This window comes from Bombina bombina, chromosome 9 (genome assembly GCF_027579735.1).
Source record: "Bombina bombina isolate aBomBom1 chromosome 9, aBomBom1.pri, whole genome shotgun sequence".
In the NCBI taxonomy this organism is placed as follows: domain Eukaryota; kingdom Metazoa; phylum Chordata; class Amphibia; order Anura; family Bombinatoridae; genus Bombina; species Bombina bombina.
Window position 1 is genome coordinate 227,604,128 of NC_069507.1, and position 20,890 is coordinate 227,625,017.

The window sequence follows — 20,890 nt, forward strand, 5'->3', positions numbered from 1 at the left end:
TTTCTGGTGCCTTTGCTGGAGTTCTTCTCCTCTGTGGAGTATGGTATCTTTAGTTTCTAGTGATGAATTTCATCTGTATCATGGTCAGACAGTTCAAACCTTTTTCAGCAAACGTCCCTGGCCACAAATGAGCATCAATACAGGTGCGGATAGGACCTGTCCCGGTGTCTCCCGGTGTTCTATTAGAAACTAATACATTCACGCACATATTTCACATATGATTTATTCACACACTTTCACACTCACACACATACATGCGCATATATATATATATATATATATATATATATATATATATATACATACAGTATACTTACACACACAAATACATTCATACATGTATACAATACACATACACACACCTACATGCAGTACATGCATACACACACTTTCACATACACACATGTACACTCACACACATACTTGCATATATATATATATATATATATATACACAGATATATACATAAAAACATACATAGTTACATACACGCTCACACATGCACATGCATACATTCACATACATATTTCACATATGATATATTTACACACGTTCACACGCACACTCACACACATACATGCATGCATATATATATACACAGATACATACATAAACACATACATAGTTACATACGTATGCACATGCATAGATTCACACACATATGATATATTCACACACTTTCACACACATAAACATACATAAATATATACATACACACATAGATACACACACACATATACATGCATATATATATATATATATATACACATACAGTATACTTACACACACACACACAAATGCATTCATACACATACACACACACCTTCATGCAGTACATGCATACACACACTTTCATATACACACATGTACACACATAGATACACTTACACACAAATATACATGCATATATACAGTCATGGCCAAAAATATTGGCACCCCTGCATTTCTGTCAGATAATGCACCCCTTCACCCAGAAAATTGTTGTAATTGCAAATGTTTAGGCATTCTCATGTTTATTTCTTTTGTTTGTAGTGGTATGACAAAAAAAGCAAAATGTGACACATTCCATGCAAACCTACAAAAATGGACTGGACAAAATTATTGGCACCTTTTTAAAAATTGTAAGAAATAATTGCATTCCAAGCACCCAGAAATGGTTTAAGACAAAGCGCTGGAGAGTACTAAACAGGCCAGCAATGGGTCCAGATCTCAATCCAATAGAACACTTGTGGAGAGATCACAAAACAGCAGAGACTGAAACAGTTGGCGAAAGAAGAGTGGTCCAAAATTCCAGTAGAGAGGTTTAAAAAACTCATTGATGGTTACAGGAAGCAATTGATTTCAGTTATTTTTTTCCAATGGGTGTGCTACCAAATATTAAATTGAGGGTGCCAATAATTTTGTCCAGTCCATTTTTGTAGTTTTGCATGGAATGTGTCAGATTTGGCTTTTTTCTCCACTTTTTTTTGTCATACCAATACAAACAAAAGAAATAAACATGAGAATGCCTAAACATTTGCAATTGCAACAATTTTCTGGGTGAAGGGGTGCATTATCTGACAGAAATGCAGGGGTGCCAATATTTTTGGACATGACCATATATATGCATGTATATTTGTGTGTATAAGTGTATTTATGTGTGTACATATTGTATATATACAAACACACATATACATACACACACATACATACACACACATACATACACACACACTCATATACATACACACACACAGAGTATACATACACACATATACATACACACACATACACACACACACATAGAGTATACATACACACATATACATACACACACATACATACAACACACACACACACTCATATACATACACACACACACACATAGAGTATACATACACACATATACATACACACACATACATACACACACACACTCATATACATACACACACATACATACACACACACTCATATACATACACACACACACATAGAGTATACATACACACATATACATACACACACATACATACACACACACTCATATACATACACACACATACATACACACACACTCATATACATACACACACACACATAGAGTATACATACACATATACGCACACACCTACATTTATTTAGTCAGAATAAGCAGGGCCCCTATTTAAATGTTGTACCTGAACCCAGAGGTTCCTATTTATAGTACTGTTTCCACCATGTTTTTACCACAAGTATACATGTCTGCTCTTAATGCATATGACCAGTAGTTTTCCTCTATTCAAGCACTAACTAATGATGTTAATCACTGTAGGATAAAACATTTGAATTTAATTGTAAATATTATGAAAAAGAAACTACAGCTTTCAGATTCTGACATTCATTTGGTTGACAGTTTATTGACAATATGTCTGCCTTACATTTACATATTGTATGTCATATGTAGAGTGATATGAGCAGGCTCCAACCTTCCCTACACATTCACATCATTTTTACATTTGTTTCCACAAAGTTATGCTGGTTCTTTACTTGAGATCTCTTTCCTACTACAAAAAGTATTTGTCTATTTTTTTCTAGGCAACGTTTGTGCCTCTATCCACTTTATGGAATATATTTGTTGGTGGGATTTTTCTAGTACTCTCTATTTTGTAGGGTCTCTTCAAATACTAAATGATGATGTGTTTTCTAATCCCCCCTACAATCTTTCACCCCCTCCTCTTCTTTTCTATTCATTCCTAAACTGAAAATGTGTTGGAACGCTCATCCCAGCTTTTCAGCCCTCAGTGAATGGTTCCTTTCGTTTTTCGCACCAAGGTGTCCTTTAGGGTGCCAGGTCAGATACCAAAACAGCTCATAGGAGAGGATTAGGACCAATTAACATCGCTGTGCACAAAAGCTACTGGCAGATGAACAGGCGGTCATGGTGACCTGCTCAGGGGCTGCATTTTAAATAGGGACCTTCTGTACTTGAGTTCAAGTGGTACCGGGAAGAGAAAGTTTGTATTTAAAATTGCATATGCAGCTCTTCAATACTGTCATGAGAAAGTGTGTATTTAACCCTTTTTGTTCATGCAGGGCTTGTTCAGCAGTAAGACATACAGTGCATCTTACTCAAGTGATATACAGAGGATAAGCCAGTGGTTAAAGTATCATTGTTACAGTTTTTAAAGTGACATTAAACATTTTGAGATTGTAATATAAAATGATTACTTACAGTATATGTAATAAAATACAGGTACAAATGCCAAATCCGGAATTCCAAAATCCAAACGTATTCTGAAATCCAAACTTTGTAATTAATATTTTGTTAAAAATAAAATGAGCAAAAATTACTATTTTTTCATTATTTATTTTGTTCCCCTTCTTGTAGTTTTATTTTTAATATTGTGGACTTTCCAGTTCCTGTTAGAAGTGTAGACTCCAGACTTAGCACTGTTATATTCTACAAAGCCATTGGTTGCATATTCTACAAACCAGTATATAACTATGGTCCTCAGCAGAGAAGGAAACCTTGATTACAACTTACATTAGGACATTATCTCTTTTATATCCCTTTAATAGACAGAATAGGGGAAATGGGGTAATGCCCCCCCCCCCCACACACAGACACTTGCTTACTAGTTAATATTAGTTAGTCAGCTCAGGAGCACTAATACACTACTGGGAGCTAGCTGGTGATTGGTGGCTACACACATATATCTCTTGTTTTTAGGTCACTAGATTTGCCCATAATAGCTCCCGGTGGTGCATTGCTGCACCACACCTGATCTGACTTTAACTATGTGTTTAACCACTTTCCAGCAGTTAAACATATTGTTACATGAAAGTAACTGTGCATTATAAAATGCTCTAACACATTTGCTACAATGTCTGGCTTTACGTTGCCATCAATCTTTTAGTGAAGAAATGCTCTACTGATTTACTAATGACTTGGCCTGTGAGCACTTGGGATTGTGTGGGACACGGCCAGTGATTGGCTCACCAGCAGTGTTCTGCTCAGGAGTTACAATGCTTATGGTTTCTGAGTTGGACTTTACCTATGTGTTTAATCCCTTTTAGTAAGATAGAGTACAGAGTAAACGACACTGCCCTTGCTGTTGGCACATTTAACATTTAGAGGTGCTAAAATAATGGCTGGAGTCAGTGGCGTATTTAGATTTTGTGCTACCCTAGGCTTACACAAAAGACACAGCAATTAGTAATGTAGCTGACTGGACATGAATCCATTTGGAAAACAAAGTCATTGTAAGAAGGCAAACTTTTTGCTTAGAATAGCCAGCGTTTTAGTGACTTGTACTAGCTACAAATGGTGTACAGTGATGATGGCATTATCCAAACTGACCTACGTACGTTTCACCTTCACAGTGCAGTAATACAATGATTCTTCAGAAATTGATTTTTTTTTTTTATTACCAAAGGGTAGCAGTTTCTCTTTTTTTGAGAGTTGTCATTTATGTTTAGTCCTGTGTAGTATTTTCTAGGGTACCCCATTTCTTTTTAAGAAATAAAAAAGAAAAAAGAAATAAAAATTGTGATTTTTTTTTTTCTGCTATGCTGTCCAAGTAGTAACAAAAATTGTGATACTCAATTTCCTCTATAGGAACAAAAGTACCAGGAACACACCATTTATTTTACCTCCTTATGCAGGGGGGGTTACCCTACTTAGGGTCTCCTGTTGATATATCCTTTGCCATATGAGCAATGATGTCACAGTGATGTCATGGTGGTTGCCCAGTAACAGTAGTAAAGTCCCTTTGCTTGCTATGTGGGGTGTATTAATCATTTAACTCAGGTGCTTCTCATAAAATATTGATTACTTGCAACACTAGCTACCAAGAAGCCCCTAGCTACCCCTTATTTATCCCTGTTACACAGAGGGGCAAAAGACCACACATTTGGTAGAGCAGAAGCTCCAAAATAATTGAGTACTCGTGTCCACATAAGATTTATTTTTTATATAGTATTTTGTAAAGGACCATCAAAAACAGAAGAATTGAATAATCAACAGATGCATTATAAAAAGAAAACTCAATAGCACTTACTCTGAATATTAAGTTAGCAAATTTTTCATACAAATTTCCAATTTGTTTTCATTTTGCTGGTATCAAGTGACAGCCATCAGCCAATCACAGAATCATATACAGATACACTGTGAACTCTTACACATGCTCTGTAGGAGCTGGCGCCTCAGAAAGAGTGCATATAAAAAGAATATGCACAATTTGGTAATAGAAGGAAATTGGAAAGTCTCTTAAAACTGCAAACTAAATCATGAAAGTTTAATTTTGATTTGAGTGTCCCTTTAACCTGCGCCACTAAGAATATTTTATGGATAGACTCAGCTTTTGTGCGGCCCCTTTGTCTCCTACGTTACTTAGGGCTAGATTACGTGAGGCGCGGTAAGTGTTGTGCGTGAGTGATAAGTGGTATATCTCGATTCTTTGCATGCGTCAGAAGTAGCTTGCAGATTACACGTTTTAAGTAAACATGTTCATTTGAGTGCAACTGAATTTAACGCACGTTTGGTTTAGTGCTCTGGTTAACTGTTATGCAGAACAGAAAAGTTGTACAAAACTCATTTAAAAGTACATTACACTTATAATAACACTAATAAAATTATTTTAAAACAAATTGGAATGATAAATATACTGGAAATATACAGTAAAACACATAAATACATAGATAAATATACAGTAAAACACATAACTATATAGATAAATATACAGTAAAACACACATATATAGATAAATATACAGTAAAACACATAAATATATAGATAAATATACAATAAAACACGTAACTATATAGATAAAAATACAGTAAAATACACATATATAAATAAATATACAGTAAAACACATAAATATATGGATAAATATACAGTAAAACACACATATATAGATAAATATACAGTAAAACGCATAAATATATAGATAAATATACAATAAAACACATAACTATATAGATAAAAATACAGTAAAACACATAAATATATAGATAAATATGCAGTAAAACACATAACTATATAGATAAATATACAGTAAAACACATAAATATATAGATAAATATACAGTAAAACACACATATATAGATAAATATACAGTAAAACACATAAATATATAGATAAATATAAAGTAAAACACACATATATAGATAAATATACAGTAAAACACATAACTATATAGATAAATATACAGTAAAACACATAAATACATAGATAAATATACAGTAAAACACATAAATACATAGATAAATATACAGTAAAACACATAAATATATAGATAAATATACAGTAAAACACACATATATAGATAAATATACAGTAAAACACATAAATATATAGATAAATATAAAGTAAAACACACATATATAGATAAATATACAGTAAAACACATAACTATATAGATAAATATACAGTAAAACACATAAATACATAGATAAATATACAGTAAAACACATAAATACATAGATAAATATACAGTAAAACACACATATATAGATAAATATACAGTAAAACACATAAATACATAGATAAATATACAGTAAAAGACATAAATATATAGATAAATATACAGTAAAACACATAACTATATAGATAAATATACAGTAAAACACACATATATAGATAAATATACAGTAAAACACATAAATACATAGATAAATATACAGTAAAACACACATATATAGATAAATATACAGTTAAACACATAAATATATAGATAAATATGCAGTAAAACACATAACTATATAGATAAATATACAGTAAAACACACATATATAGATAAATATACAGTAAAACACATAAATATATAGATAAATATGCAGTAAAACACATAACTATATAGATAAATATACAGTAAAACACATAAATATATAGATAAATATACAGTAAAACACATAAATATATAGATAAATATACAGTAAAACACACATATATAGATAAATATACAGTAAAACACATAAATATATATAGATAAATATACAGTAAAACACACATATATAGATAAATATACAGTAAAACACATAACTATATAGATAAATATACAGTAAAAGACATAAATATATAGATAAATATGCAGTAAAACACATAACTATATAGATAAATATACAGTAAAACACATAAATACATAGATAAATATACAGTAAAACACACATATATAGATAAATATACAGTTAAACACATAAATATATAGATAAATATGCAGTAAAACACATAACTATAGAGATAAATATACAGTAACACACATATATAGATAAATCTACAGTAAAACACATAAATATATAGATAAATATGCAGTAAAACACATAACTATATAGATAAATATACAGTAAAACACAGAAATATATAGATAAATATACAGTAAAACACATAAATATATAGATAAATATATAGATAAATATACAGTAAAACACACATATATAGATAAATATACAGTAAAACACATAAATATATAGATAAATATACAGTAAAACACATAACTATATAAATATACAGTAAAACACATAACTATATAAATATACAGTAAAACACAGAAATATATAGATAAATATACATGGAAGCCCTTTGCAGTCAAATGCCTGAAAACATGAAAAAGCATTTCTATTGACTATTAATGTTAATAATGTGTTTAACTGTGTATGTAAACTGTGAAGAACATTGAAATGTGAAATATTTACACAAAGGGGAATATGTTCTATGTATTGTTAAATAGACAATCCTATATATACAGTATATATCTATAGGTATATAGATAAATATTTTACCAAAAACCATTATTTTTATTTATATATATATATATATATATTTTTGTTTTTTAAAGGGCCAGTAAACCTAGCAAATAATGTTATATAATTCTGCACATAGTGCCGCTCCTGACTCTACTGAGCAGGTCTGTTTTCTTCTCCTAAGCACATCTGGGCACGCTGCCGGCCCGATCACGCTATTAAACTTAATGTAGCTCACTCCCGCTACCAGACCAGAGCAGGAGCGAGTTACATTGAGTTTAATAGCGCGATCAGGCGTGCTGTGACTACACAGCGTGCCCGCGACGCGTTTTAGAGAAGAAAACAGACCCGCTCAGTAGAGCCAGGAGCGGCGTTCTGTTTTCTTTGCGAGATATCTATTTAACCCTTTACTTTAGAAATCTGGCGCTAAGCTAATGTTATATAATTCTGCACTATGCACAGAATTCTATAACATTATTTGCTAGGTTTACTGGCCCTTTAAGAATAACTAGAACATATTCTTCTATGTGAAGAACATTGGAACGTGAAATATTCATATTTCCTGTTGGGTTGTGCCTACTTGGTAAAACTCAATCGGGTTAACACGTGAGTATGGGTGTTAGGTCTTTTCAGTTTTCGCCCTCCATTGAAGTCTACAAGGGAAAATGTTTAATGCGTTTACAATATTTTCAGTCCCACTTTCTGCGCTTGTGCACAAACTTTTTACTTTCAACTCGTAATACAAGCACAACCCTCACAAAAGCCTCCATCCAGCGCTGTTTACGCTCAAGCGGGAGTGCTAAATAGTGCTCCACTCGTAATCTAGCCCATAGAAATATATGAGACTCTTAATGCCATAGTTGAGATTTGTTTTGATGTTTTTTCAGGGCTGATAGATTTTGGTTTCTGCTCAAATATACATTTCTGGTGTCCTAATTGGGAGATGTTGATGAGTATGAAAATTAGAGGGGCATATATTAGTGTACTTTTAAAAGAGGGGCATCAGTGCACAACTTTAACTATGCATTTAACCCCCACCCCTATTAAAAATGGAATTACGATATACAATGCTTTATTTACATCTGTTTATCATCAAGTTTCCTTCAAAAATTGCCATTATTTTTCTGTTTAACTTTGTTGTATACACATAGTAGTACATTTAAATATAAATAATACTTTTTATCACACTTTGTGTTAAGCCAGTATGGTTTATCTGTCTTCATCACATACTTGCAGGTATTACAGCCATGGTTAAGTTCTTTATGAATACTGTTTACATTGTCACTGTGTGTTTTTATGTTCCTGCTCAGGTTCACTGGCATTTATTTGTCACATGTGCACTCATCTCATGTGTAACTCAAACATCTATGGATCCTACACTCCCCCTTAAACAACCCTAGGGTACAGTGCAGCAATTAGTAAGGTGTAGAATGGGTCTGCAGTTATTTCTTCATTCTTCACACTCCAGTGGTTAGCCCTTGTGTCTGGCCGCTCTGATTAGTACATGAAGTGCAGGTGTGTTTGCATGTATGTGTGAGTGTATAAAGCCAGGCGGGCACTGACAGGATACTTTGTTGCCCATTGCCTAATTAGTTGCATAGTCCGTGCACCCTGCTAGGCATCAGAGCAATGTCGTGGGGCTGTTCTGTTCTAATTTCCTCTTGGCTTTGATATTGGCCAAAAGATTGACGGTTTACACAATAAGCCAGATAAGTATGGAGGGCTGCATAAACAATAGCCTTCGGTGCTGGCAGACAACACAGATGTGAAGCAAAATAGTCTGAAGACAATCCAATAAAATGTCTAATTGTCTCTCATGACAAGGTCATTAATATGTTCCAATGTAAAGGGAAAAAAGGGGGAAGAGGAAAAAGGCCAAGGTCCCCCCAGTCCTTTTATTCCCCTGTCACATGGTTTCTGTAACTTGGAGGGATAATTGATTGTACAACATGAAGAGACTGGAGCACACAGACTGAAGCTAAACTGAATTTTATGAATGCTGACTTCATTCATTGTGGTGGGTTCTATCAGGCTGACACCCAAAGCTTAATTAGCAATGTGACCAAGGATGGGTTAGGATGTTCCTGTGAAAGCCTTTATTTAGTATACAGCTTTCCTTGCACTGTCTATGCACTTATTAGGCAGAAAGTCATATACGCTGGAGGTCCTTACACTGTCAACATAGCTGTCTCAAAACTTTCCCTATATCATATTGCCATCAAATGGGTGTTTTTCTACTGCTTGCTGTATTATATTCATTCACAGAACCTAAATAAGCACCCAAAAGGTTCACTAGGATAGAAAACCCAAAACATTTATTTTGTGATTCAAACAGAGCAGGCAATTATAAAAACATTTTTACAAAAATGTAAAGAGAATTGCACAAAAGAAGATTATCAGGAGATTGAATAGCAGCAGAGCATTGAATAGAGTTATAAAAAAAATATCAGTGCTAGTCTAGGGCTAAGCTCCTTCTATAATATTATCAGCAGTTCAGATACTAGCATCTTTTTCACTTAGTACGTCCCAAATATCGGTCACAATTTACTATTAACTATCACTACTGAAATCAATGGGAACTGATAAACGATAAGTTGCACATTGATTACACTGCATAAATGATCATTTTTACCACTGCCAAAACTTACATTTCACAATAGGAGAAGGTAAGGCACAAAGATTGAGGAAAACTGTGCTAAAAATGTTAAACAAAAAACAGAAGCCCCAATGTTGTGTAATTATACATATATATATATATTTTTTTTAAATGTGAACAAAATATCTTAGTCATCAACAAACAAATAAAGGGGTTCAATCACGACAGTGATACGATTGCCATTAGAAATCATGCTAACAAAGAATGGAAGTAGAGTACTTTATTTACACTGACAATGCAAAGATGGTATAAAAAATAGAAAAAAAGATTTTAAGAACAGTATTGATAAACGCCTTTTCTAGATGTTGTGGTTGTTTTTCACAAGCTGGTAATGGCGCAATGCAAAAGTATGTAAAGGGAGTATCAAATAAACGCAGGTGCAGAATTTGGTGCAACAATATATTTGAAACAAAATGTTAATAATTTGTAGTAACTTTGCAATATACTTCTAATAATTATTTCTCTCCATTTTCACATAACCTAACCCTGCCCTAGGGTTTGGCTGTTGAAAAAGCAGTTGCAGCAAACAAGAGGAATATTAAACAATAAATACACGCTACACATATAGATGTATTAAAAGCAAAAATTAGCCTTAGAATAATATCTAGATGTATTTTTTCCATTATATTAATTGTTTAAATCAAAGAAATCAGCTCTTTTACCAGCCCTTAAAAGGGCTTTTTGCGGGGCATTGTCGCAAAGAAATCGGCTCTTTTGCATCTAATCTAAATCCCCCTACACCGCCGCCACTTATAATAAATGTATTAACCCCTAATCTAATCCCCCTACACCGCCGCCACCTATAATAAATGTATTAACCCCTAATCTAATCCCCCTACACCAACGCCAGCTATATTAACTATATTAACCCGAATTATATTAGGGTTAATATAGTTAATATAGTTATTATATTATATATATTAACAATATTAACCCTAATTATATTAGGGTTAATATAGTTAAAGGGACAGTAAAGTATAAATTAAACTTTCATTATTCAGATAGGACTTTTAATTTTAATCGACTTTCCAATTTATTTTTATCATCAAATTTGCTTTTTTCTCTTGGTATTCTTAGCTTAAACTAAACATAGGTAGGCTCATATGCTAATTTCTAAGCCTTTGAGGGCTGCCTCTTATCACATGCTTTTTAAATCTCTTTTCAACACACAGAGACAGAAATCTAAATACTTACCTATAAAATAAACCCCAACGCCTAGATTTAGAGTTCTGCGGCCAAAGGGGTGCGTTAGCTACGCATGCTTTTTTCTGGCCGCACCTTTTAAATACCGCTGGTATTGAGAGTTCACAGAATGGCTGCGTTAGGCTCCAAAAAAGGAGCGTAGAGCATATTTAGCGCAACTTCAACTCTCGATACCAGCGGTGCTTAAGGACGAGGCCAGCTTCAAAAACGTGCTCGTGCACGATTCCCCCATAGAAAACAATGGGGCTGTTTGAGCTGAAAAAAAACCTAACACCTGCAAAAAAGCCGGGTTCAGCTCCTAACGCAGCACCATTGTTTGCTATGGGGAAACACTTCCTACGTCTGCACCTAACACTCTAACATGTACCCAGAGTCTAAACACCCCTAACCTTACACTTATTAACCCCTATTCTGCCGCCCCCGCTATCGCTGACCCCTGCATATTATTATTAACCCCTAATCTGCCGCTCCGTACACCGCCGCCAGCTACGTTATCCCTATGTACCCCTAATCTGCTGCCCCTAACACCGCCGACCCCTATATTATATTTATTAACCCCTAATCTGCCCCCCACAACGTCGCCTCCACCTGCCTACACTTATTAACCCCTAATCTGCCGAGCGGACCGCACCGCTATTATAATAAAGTTATTAACCCCTAATCCGCCTCAATAACTCTATAATAAATAGTATTAACCCCTAATCTGCCCTCCCTAACATCGCCGACACCTAACTTCAAACATTAACCCCTAATTTGCCGACTGGAGCTCACCGCTATTCTAATAAATGTATTAACCCCTAAAGCTAAGTCTAACCCTAACACTAACACCCCCCTAAGTTAAATATAATTTAAATCTAACGAAATAAATTAACTCTTATTAAATAAATTATTCCTATTTAAAGCTAAATACTTACCTGTAAAATAAATCCTAATATAGCTACAATATAAATTATAATTATATTATAGCTATTTTAGGATTTATATTTATTTTACAGTCAACTTTGGATTTATTTTAACCAGGTACAATAGCTATTAAATAGTTAAGAACTATTTAATAGCTAAAATAGTTAAAATAATTACAAAATTACCTGTAAAATAAATCCTAACCTAAGTTACAATTAAACCAAACACTACACTATCAATAAATTAATTAAATAAAATACCTACAATTACCTACAATTAAACCTAACACTACACTATCAATAAATTAATTAAATACAATATCTACAAATAAATACAATGAAATAAACTAACTAAAGTACAAAAAATAAAAAAGAACTAAGTTACAAAAAATAAAAAAATATTTACAAACATCAGAAAAATATTACAACAATTTTAAACTAATTACACCTACTCTAAGCCCCCTAATAAAATAACAAAGCCCCCCAAAATAAAAAATGCCCTACCCTATTCTAAATTTAAAAAGTTCAAAGCTCTTTTACCTTACCAGCCCTGAACAGGGCCCTTTGCGGGGCATCCCCCAAAGAATTCAGCTCTTTTGCCTGTAAAAAAAACACATACAATACCCCCCCCAACATTACAACCCACCACCCACATACCCCTAATCTAACCCAAATCCCCCTTAAATAAACCTAACACTAAGCCCCTGAAGATCTTCCTACCTTATCTTCACCATACCAGGTTCACCGATCGATCCAGAAGAGCTCCTCCGATGTCTTGATCCAAGCCCAAGCGGGGGGCTGAAGATGTCCATGATCCGGCTGAAGTCTTCATCCAAGCAGGAGCTGAAGAGGTCCATGATCCGGCTGAAGTCTTCTATCAAGGGCATCTTCAATCTTCTTTCTTCCGGATTCATGTTCATCTCGCCGACGCAGAACATCCATCTTCACCGACGACTTCCCGACGAATGACGGTTCCTTTAAGGGACGTCATCCAAGATGGCGTCCCTCGAATTCCGATTGGCTGATAGGATTCTATCAGCCAATCGGAATTAAGGTAGGAAAATTCTGATTGGCTGATGGAATCAGTCAATCAGAATCAAGTTCAATCCGATTGGCTGATTCAATCAGCCAATCAGATTGAGCTCGCATTCTATTGGCTGTTCCGATCAGCCAATAGAATGCGAGCTCAATCTGATCAGCCAATCGGAATTCGAGGGACGCCATCTTGGATGGCGTCCCTTATAAGGAACCGTCATTCGTCGGGATGTCGTCGGTGAAGATGGATGTTCCGCGTTGGCGGGATGAACATGGATCCGGAAGAAAGAAGATTGAAGATGCCGTTGATAGAAGACTTCAGCCGGATCATGGACCTTTTCAGCTCCCGCTTGGATGAAGACTTCAGCTGGATCATGGACCTCTTCAGCTCCCGCTTGGATGAAGACTTCAGCCGGATCATGGACCTCTTCAGCTCCCGCTTGGATGAAGACTTCAGCCGGATCATGGACCTCTTCAGCCCCCCGCTTGGGCTTGGATCAAGACATCGGAGGAGCTCTTCTGGATCGATCGGTGAACCTGGTATGGTGAAGATAAGGTAGGAAGATCTTCAGGGGCTTAGTGTTAGGTTTATTTAAGGGGGGCTTGGGTTAGATTAGGGGTATGTGGGTGGTGGGTTGTAATGTTGGGGGGGGTATTGTATGTGTTTTTTTTACAGGCAAAAGAGCTGAATTCTTTGGGGCATGCCCCGCAAAGGGCCCTGTTCAGGGCTGGTACGGTAAAAGAGCTTTGAACTTTTTTAATTTAGAATAGGGTAGGGCATTTTTTATTTTGGGGGGCTTTGTTATTTTATTAGGGGGCTTAGAGTAGGTGTAATTAGTTTAAAATTGTTGTAATATTTTTCTGATGTTTGTAAATATTTTTTTATTTTTTGTAACTTAGTTCTTTTTTATTTTTTGTACTTTAGTTAGTTTATTTCATTGTATTTATTTGTAGATATTGTATTTAATTAATTTATTGATAGTGTAGTGTTAGGTTTAATTGTAACTTAGGTTAGGATTTATTTTACAGGTAATTTTGTAATTATTTTAACTATTTTAGCTATTAAATAGTTCTTAACTATTTAATAGCTATTGTACCTGGTTAAAATAAATACAAAGTTGCCTGTAAAATAAATATAAATCCTAAAATAGCTATAATATAATTATAATTTATATTGTAGCTATATTAGGATTTATTTTACAGGTAAGTATTTAGCTTTAAATAGGAATAATTTATTTAATAAGAGTTAATTTATTTCGTTAGATTTAAATTATATTTAATTTAGGGGTGTGTTAGTGTTAGGGTAGACTTAGCTTTAGGGGTTAATACATTTTATTGGAATAGCGGTGAGCTCCAGTCGGCAGATTAGGGGTTAATGTTTGAAGTTAGGTGTCGGCGATGTTAGGAAGGGCAGATTAGGGGTTAATACTATTTATTATAGGGTTAGTGAGGCGGGAGTGAGGCGGATTAGGGGTTAATAACTTTATTATAGTAGCGGTGAGATCCCCTCGGCAGATTAGGGGTTAATAAGTGTAGGCAGGTGGAGGCGATGTTGAGGGGGGCAGATTATGGGCTAATAAATATAATATAGGGGTCAGCGGTGTTAGGGGCAGCAAATTAGGGGTACATAAGGATAACGTAAGTAGCGGCGCTTTGCGGTCGGCAGATTAGGGGTTAATTATTGTAGGTAGCTGGCGGCGACGTTGTGGGGTGCAGGTTAGGGGTTAATAAATATAATATAGGGGTCGGCGGTGTTAGGGGCAGCAGATTAGGGGTACATAAGTATAACGTAGGTGGCGGTTGGCAGATTAGGGGTTAAAAAAATGTAATTGAGAGGCGGCAATGTGGGGGGGCCTCGGTTTAGGGGTACATAGGTAGTTTATGGGTGTTAGTGTACTTTAGAGCACAGTAGTTAAGAGCTTTATAAACCGGTGTTAGCCCAGAAAGCTCTTAACTACTGACTTTTTTCTGCGGCTGGAGTTTTGTCGTTAGATTTCTAACGCTCACTTCAGCCACTACTCTAAATACCGGCGTTAGAAAGATCCAATTGAAAAGATAGGATACGCAATTGACGTAGGGGGATCTGCGGTATGGAAAAGTTGCGGCTGTAAAGTGAGCGTTAGACCCTTTCCTGACTGACTCCAAATACCAGAGGGCGGTAAAAACCAGCGTTAGGAGCCTCTAACGCTGGTTTTGACGGCTACCGCCCAACTCTAAATCTAGGCCTAAGATAGCTACAATATAATTAATAATTACATTGTAGCTATTTTAGGGTTTAGATTAATTTTACAGGTAACTTGATATTTATTTTAACTAGGTACAATAGCTATTAAATAGTTAATAACTATTTAATAGCTACCTAGTTAAAATAATTACCAATTTACCTGTAAAATAAATCTAAACCCTAAAATAGCTACAATGTAATTATTAATTATATTGTAGCTATCTTAGGGTTTATTTTATAGGTAAGTATTTAGATTTAAATAGGAATATTTTAATTAATAATATTAATTCGATTTATTTTAATAAGAATTTAGTTAGGGATGTTAGAGTTAGATAGGGTTATTATACTTAATATATATATAATATAATAACGATATTAACTATATTAACCCTAATATAATTAGGGTTAATATAGTTAATATATAGAATATAATAACTATATTAACTATATTAACCCTAATATAATTAGGGTTAATATAGTTAATATAGCTGGCGGCGGTGTAGGGGGATTAGATTAGGGGTTAATCTATTTAATATAGGTGGCGGCGGTGTAGGGGGATTAGATGAACCAGTCAGCCAATCGGATTGAACTTGAATCTGATTTACTGATTCAATCAGCCAATCAGATTTTTCTACCTTAATTCCAATTGGCTGATAGAATCCTATTAGCCAATCGGAATTCGACGGACGCCATCTTGGATGACATCATTTAAAGGAACCTCATTCGTCGGGAAGTCGTCGTGCCGGATGGATGTTCCGCGTCGGAGGAGCGAAGAAAGAAGATTGAAGATGCCGCTTGGAAGAAAACTTCGCCCCGATGGAGGACCTCTTCTTTGCCGCTTGATTGAAGACATTGCCCGGATGGAAGACTTCTTCTCTGCCGCTTGATTGAAGACATCTGCCCGGCTGGGTGAAGACAAGGTAGGGAGATCTTCAGGGGGGTAGTGTTAGGTTTTTTTAAGGGGGGGTTTGGGTGGGTTTAGAATAGGGGTATGTGAGTGGTGGGTTGTAATGTTGGGGGTGGTATTGTGTTTTTTTTTACAGGCAAAAGAGCTGAATTCTTTGGGGCATGCCCCGCAAAAGGCCATTTTAAGGGCTGTAAAGGTAATAGAGCTTTTAACTTTTTTAATTTAAAATAGGGTAGGGAAATTTTTTTTATTTTGGGGGGCTTTATTATTTTATTAGGGGGCCTAGAATAGGTGTAATTAGCTTAAAAAACTTGTAATCTTTTTTTATTTTTTGTAATTTAGTGTTTGTTTGTTTTTGTAATTTAGTTTAGTTAATTTTATTATATTTTAGTTTAGATATTTGTAGTTTATTTAATTTATTGATAGTATAGGTGTATTTGTAACTTAGGTTAGGATTTATTTTACAGATAAATTGGTAATTATTTTAACTAGGTAGCTATTAAATAGTTATTAACTATTTAATAGCTATTGTACCTAGTTAATATAAATACCAAGTTACCTGTAAAATAAATATAAACCCTAAAATAGCGATAATGTAATTATTAATTATATTGTAGCTATCTTAGGGTTTATTTTATAGGTAAGTATTTAGATTTAAATAGGAATATTTTAATTAATAATATTAATTTGATCTATTTTAATAAGAATTTAGTTAGGGATGTTAGAGTTAGATAGGGTTATTATACTTATATATATATATATTATAATAATGATATTAACTATATTAACCCTAATATAATTAGGGTTAATATAGTTAATATATATAATATAATAACTATATTAACTATATTAACCCTAATATAATTAGGGTTAATATAGTTAATATAGCTGGCAGCGGTGTAGGGGATTAGATTAGGGTTTATTTTATAGGTAAGTATTTAGATTTAAATAGGAATATTTTAATTAATAATATTAATTTGATCTATTTTAATAAGAATTTAGTTAGGGATGTCAGAGTTAGATAGGGTTATTATACTTAATATATATATATATATAATATAATAACGATATTAACTATATTAACCCTAATATAATTAGGGTTAATATAGTTAATATATATAATATAATAACTATATTAACTATATTAACCCTAATATAATTAGGGTTAATATAGTTAATATAGCTGGCGGCGGTGTAGGGAGATTAGATTAGGGGTTAATCTATTTAATATAGGTGGCGGCGGTGTAGGGGGATTAGATTAGGGGTTAATCTATTTAATATAGCTGGCGGCGGTGTAGGGGGATTAGATTAGGGGGTAATACATTTATTATAGGTGGCGACGGTGTAGGGGGATTTAGATTAGATGCAAAAGAGCTGATTTCTTTGTGACAATGCCCTGCAAAAAGCCCTTTTAAGGGCTGGTAAAAGAGCTGATTTCTTTGGGGAAATGCCCCGCAAAAAGCCCTTTTAAGGGCTGGCACTAGAGCTGTTACTTTGGGGCAATGTCACACAAAAGGCCCTTTTAAGGGTTGGTAATAGAAGTAATTACTTTAGGGGGATTAGATTAGGGGTTAATTAATTTAATATAGCTGGCGGCGGTATAGGGGGATTAGATTAGGGGTTAATTTAATATAGCTGGAGGCGGTGTAGGGGGATTAAATTAAGGGTTAATACATTTAATATAGCTGGCGGCGGGGTAGGGGGATTAAATTAGGGGTTAATAATTTTAATATAGCTGGCAGCGGGGTAGGGGGATTAAATTAGGGGTTAATAATTTTAATATAGCTGGCGGCGGGGTAGGGGGATTAATTTAGGGGTTAATAATTTTATCATAGCTGGCGGCAGTGTAAGGGGCTCACATTACGGGGTAGGTAATGTAGCTGGCGGCGGGGTAGGAGCTCACATTAGGGGGTAGTTAATGTAGGTTGCGGCGGGGTCCGGGAGCGGCGGTTTAGGGGTTAATAACTGTATTAGATGTGGTGGTTTAGGGGTTAATACATTTATTATTATTGGGAGAGTGAGGGGGGATAGCGGATAGAGGGTTAGACGTCTCGGGCTATGTTTAGGAGGCGTGTTAGACAGTACGGGAGATTTAATACTTTAGTCAGGTTTTGTAGGCGCCGGCAGTTTCTAAAGTGGCGTAAGTCACTGGCAACTCCAGAAATTTGTATCTGGTCATCGCTGGTTTGTCAGACTTACGGCACTTTAGCATCTATATGTGATAGCTCGAGTTGCGAGCTGAAACTACGGGCGGCGGGGGTTCCCTCACTTGCGCCGCAAACTACGATCTATATTGGATTGCGCCCATGATGTAAGTGTAAAAGTGTGGTTTCTATAAAGTACTCATGTTTGAAGTATTTTTCTATTTATCTCTGTCTTCTGCTAAGAATAATTAGGGAAATATATAGTCAGTTTTATTGCCTGTTTTTTATTTGTTCCTAATTGTTTGTAGCAGGACAGTAAGATAAGGTTACATTTTAAGTTTAGACATTGGGGAGTCATTTACCTTACAGAAACTCAGTAGTATTAAAAAATTTTTTAAAAAAAATCAGTTTAATTACAGGAAAGGGGGACAAAATAAATAATGAAAGTACATTACAAAGTTTTTTAACTACAAATATTAAAACTTTTATATTACAATTTTTTTTTTTTTAAAACGAATGTAATATATTGCAAGACTTTAATATAAGATTACATGTGTACTTCTAGCAGAAAGTGTTGTACACGTTTGTGTCTGTTTTGTATTACAAAATAGATTAAGGGACCCCTAAACAGTTTTATAAAAAAAAAATACCAGATGAGTTTGAAAAAACTGAATGTATTAAGAACGTGTTTGCTGCAAATGTTTTTCATTATGCAAAGTCTACTTACCACTTGCCTTTTCTGGTGCCAACCCTGATGTAATACTGGAGGAGAAACAGTTAGCAGTTGTCATTTTGTTATTAAAACGTCCACTGTTTTGCAGTTTATTATCTGATAATCTCTGCTGAAGCCAAATACAAACATATATGTAGCAGAGTTAGGTTTGTGATGCCTGTCATGTGCACTTCTAGTCCTCAGAACTGGAAAACACAATTTTTAATTTTTAATATCTTGTAACACAGATATTTCACTAATCTATGCAGCATTTTTAACAACCAGTTTATTTATTAGTCACAGGTAAGGAAAAAAGTTGTTCAGCCTTAGGGGCAGATTTTTCAAGTGTCTGGCAGACATAATCTGCCAGACATCGATAAATGCCTACAGCATACGCTGTCAGCATATATCAATGCAGAAGCAGTTCTGGTGAACTGCTTGTGCAATGCCGTCCACTGCAGATTTGCGGAAAATTGGTCACTAGCAGGGGGTGTCAATCAACTCGATCATATGAGATCGGGCGGATTTATGTCCACAGCCTCAGAAGAGGAGGACGAGTTAAGAAGCAGCAGTCTTAAGACCACTGCTTCTTAACTCCTGTTTCTGGCGAGCCTGAAGGCTCATGCGGAAATAGGGGTATACGGCCACATTCGGGCCGTGATAAAATTGGCCCCTTAAACTTTAAGCCCTGAGCAATTAACTTCACTTCTAGGTCACCTCTGGTGTAATATAATCAGTATAGAACTTGAATTTCATCTGAAATCTTTGACTGTGTATAAGGGATTAGAAACTTTTCATAATTCCATGCACAAAGAATTAATCAAACATTTAATGTATTAGCAGTTTATATTAAAATGTTGCTTTATAACACATATATACAGTATGCAAATAAGTTTAGCTTGTATTCTCTTCTGTTTTCATAGTAGATCTTATCTAAAAACAGTGGGATGTACTATTCCAAGAGACATTTAGTGTGAGAATGTTTGCTTGTTATGAGAAAAACTATGTTAGAAACACCTGCAAAACTTGTAAGAATAATTATTAGAATTTCTCAGGGGGCTGGAGAGTCTGCTGAGTAACATCTTAGAGAGAGGATACAGCATCTGCCTGTGTCCCACTGAATGATGATCTCAGTGCTGTTGCATGATATTAATACCTTATCCGAATCCCAAAAATAAGAAATGCTTTTATAAGTTTAATCATTGCATTGCTTTACTGTACTGTAATCACTGCTTAGTGTGTGTTATTGCACGATGCTAGAGGCCATGCCTAGCGTCATAGGCACGCCCCCTGACCCAATCTAATGAAAGATTGCGTGATTTTAATTTTCACTTATTTGTTTACACTGGAACTTTGTTCCGATGTAGACAAATAAGTCCTGGCAGGAAGGGGACATAGTGAGAC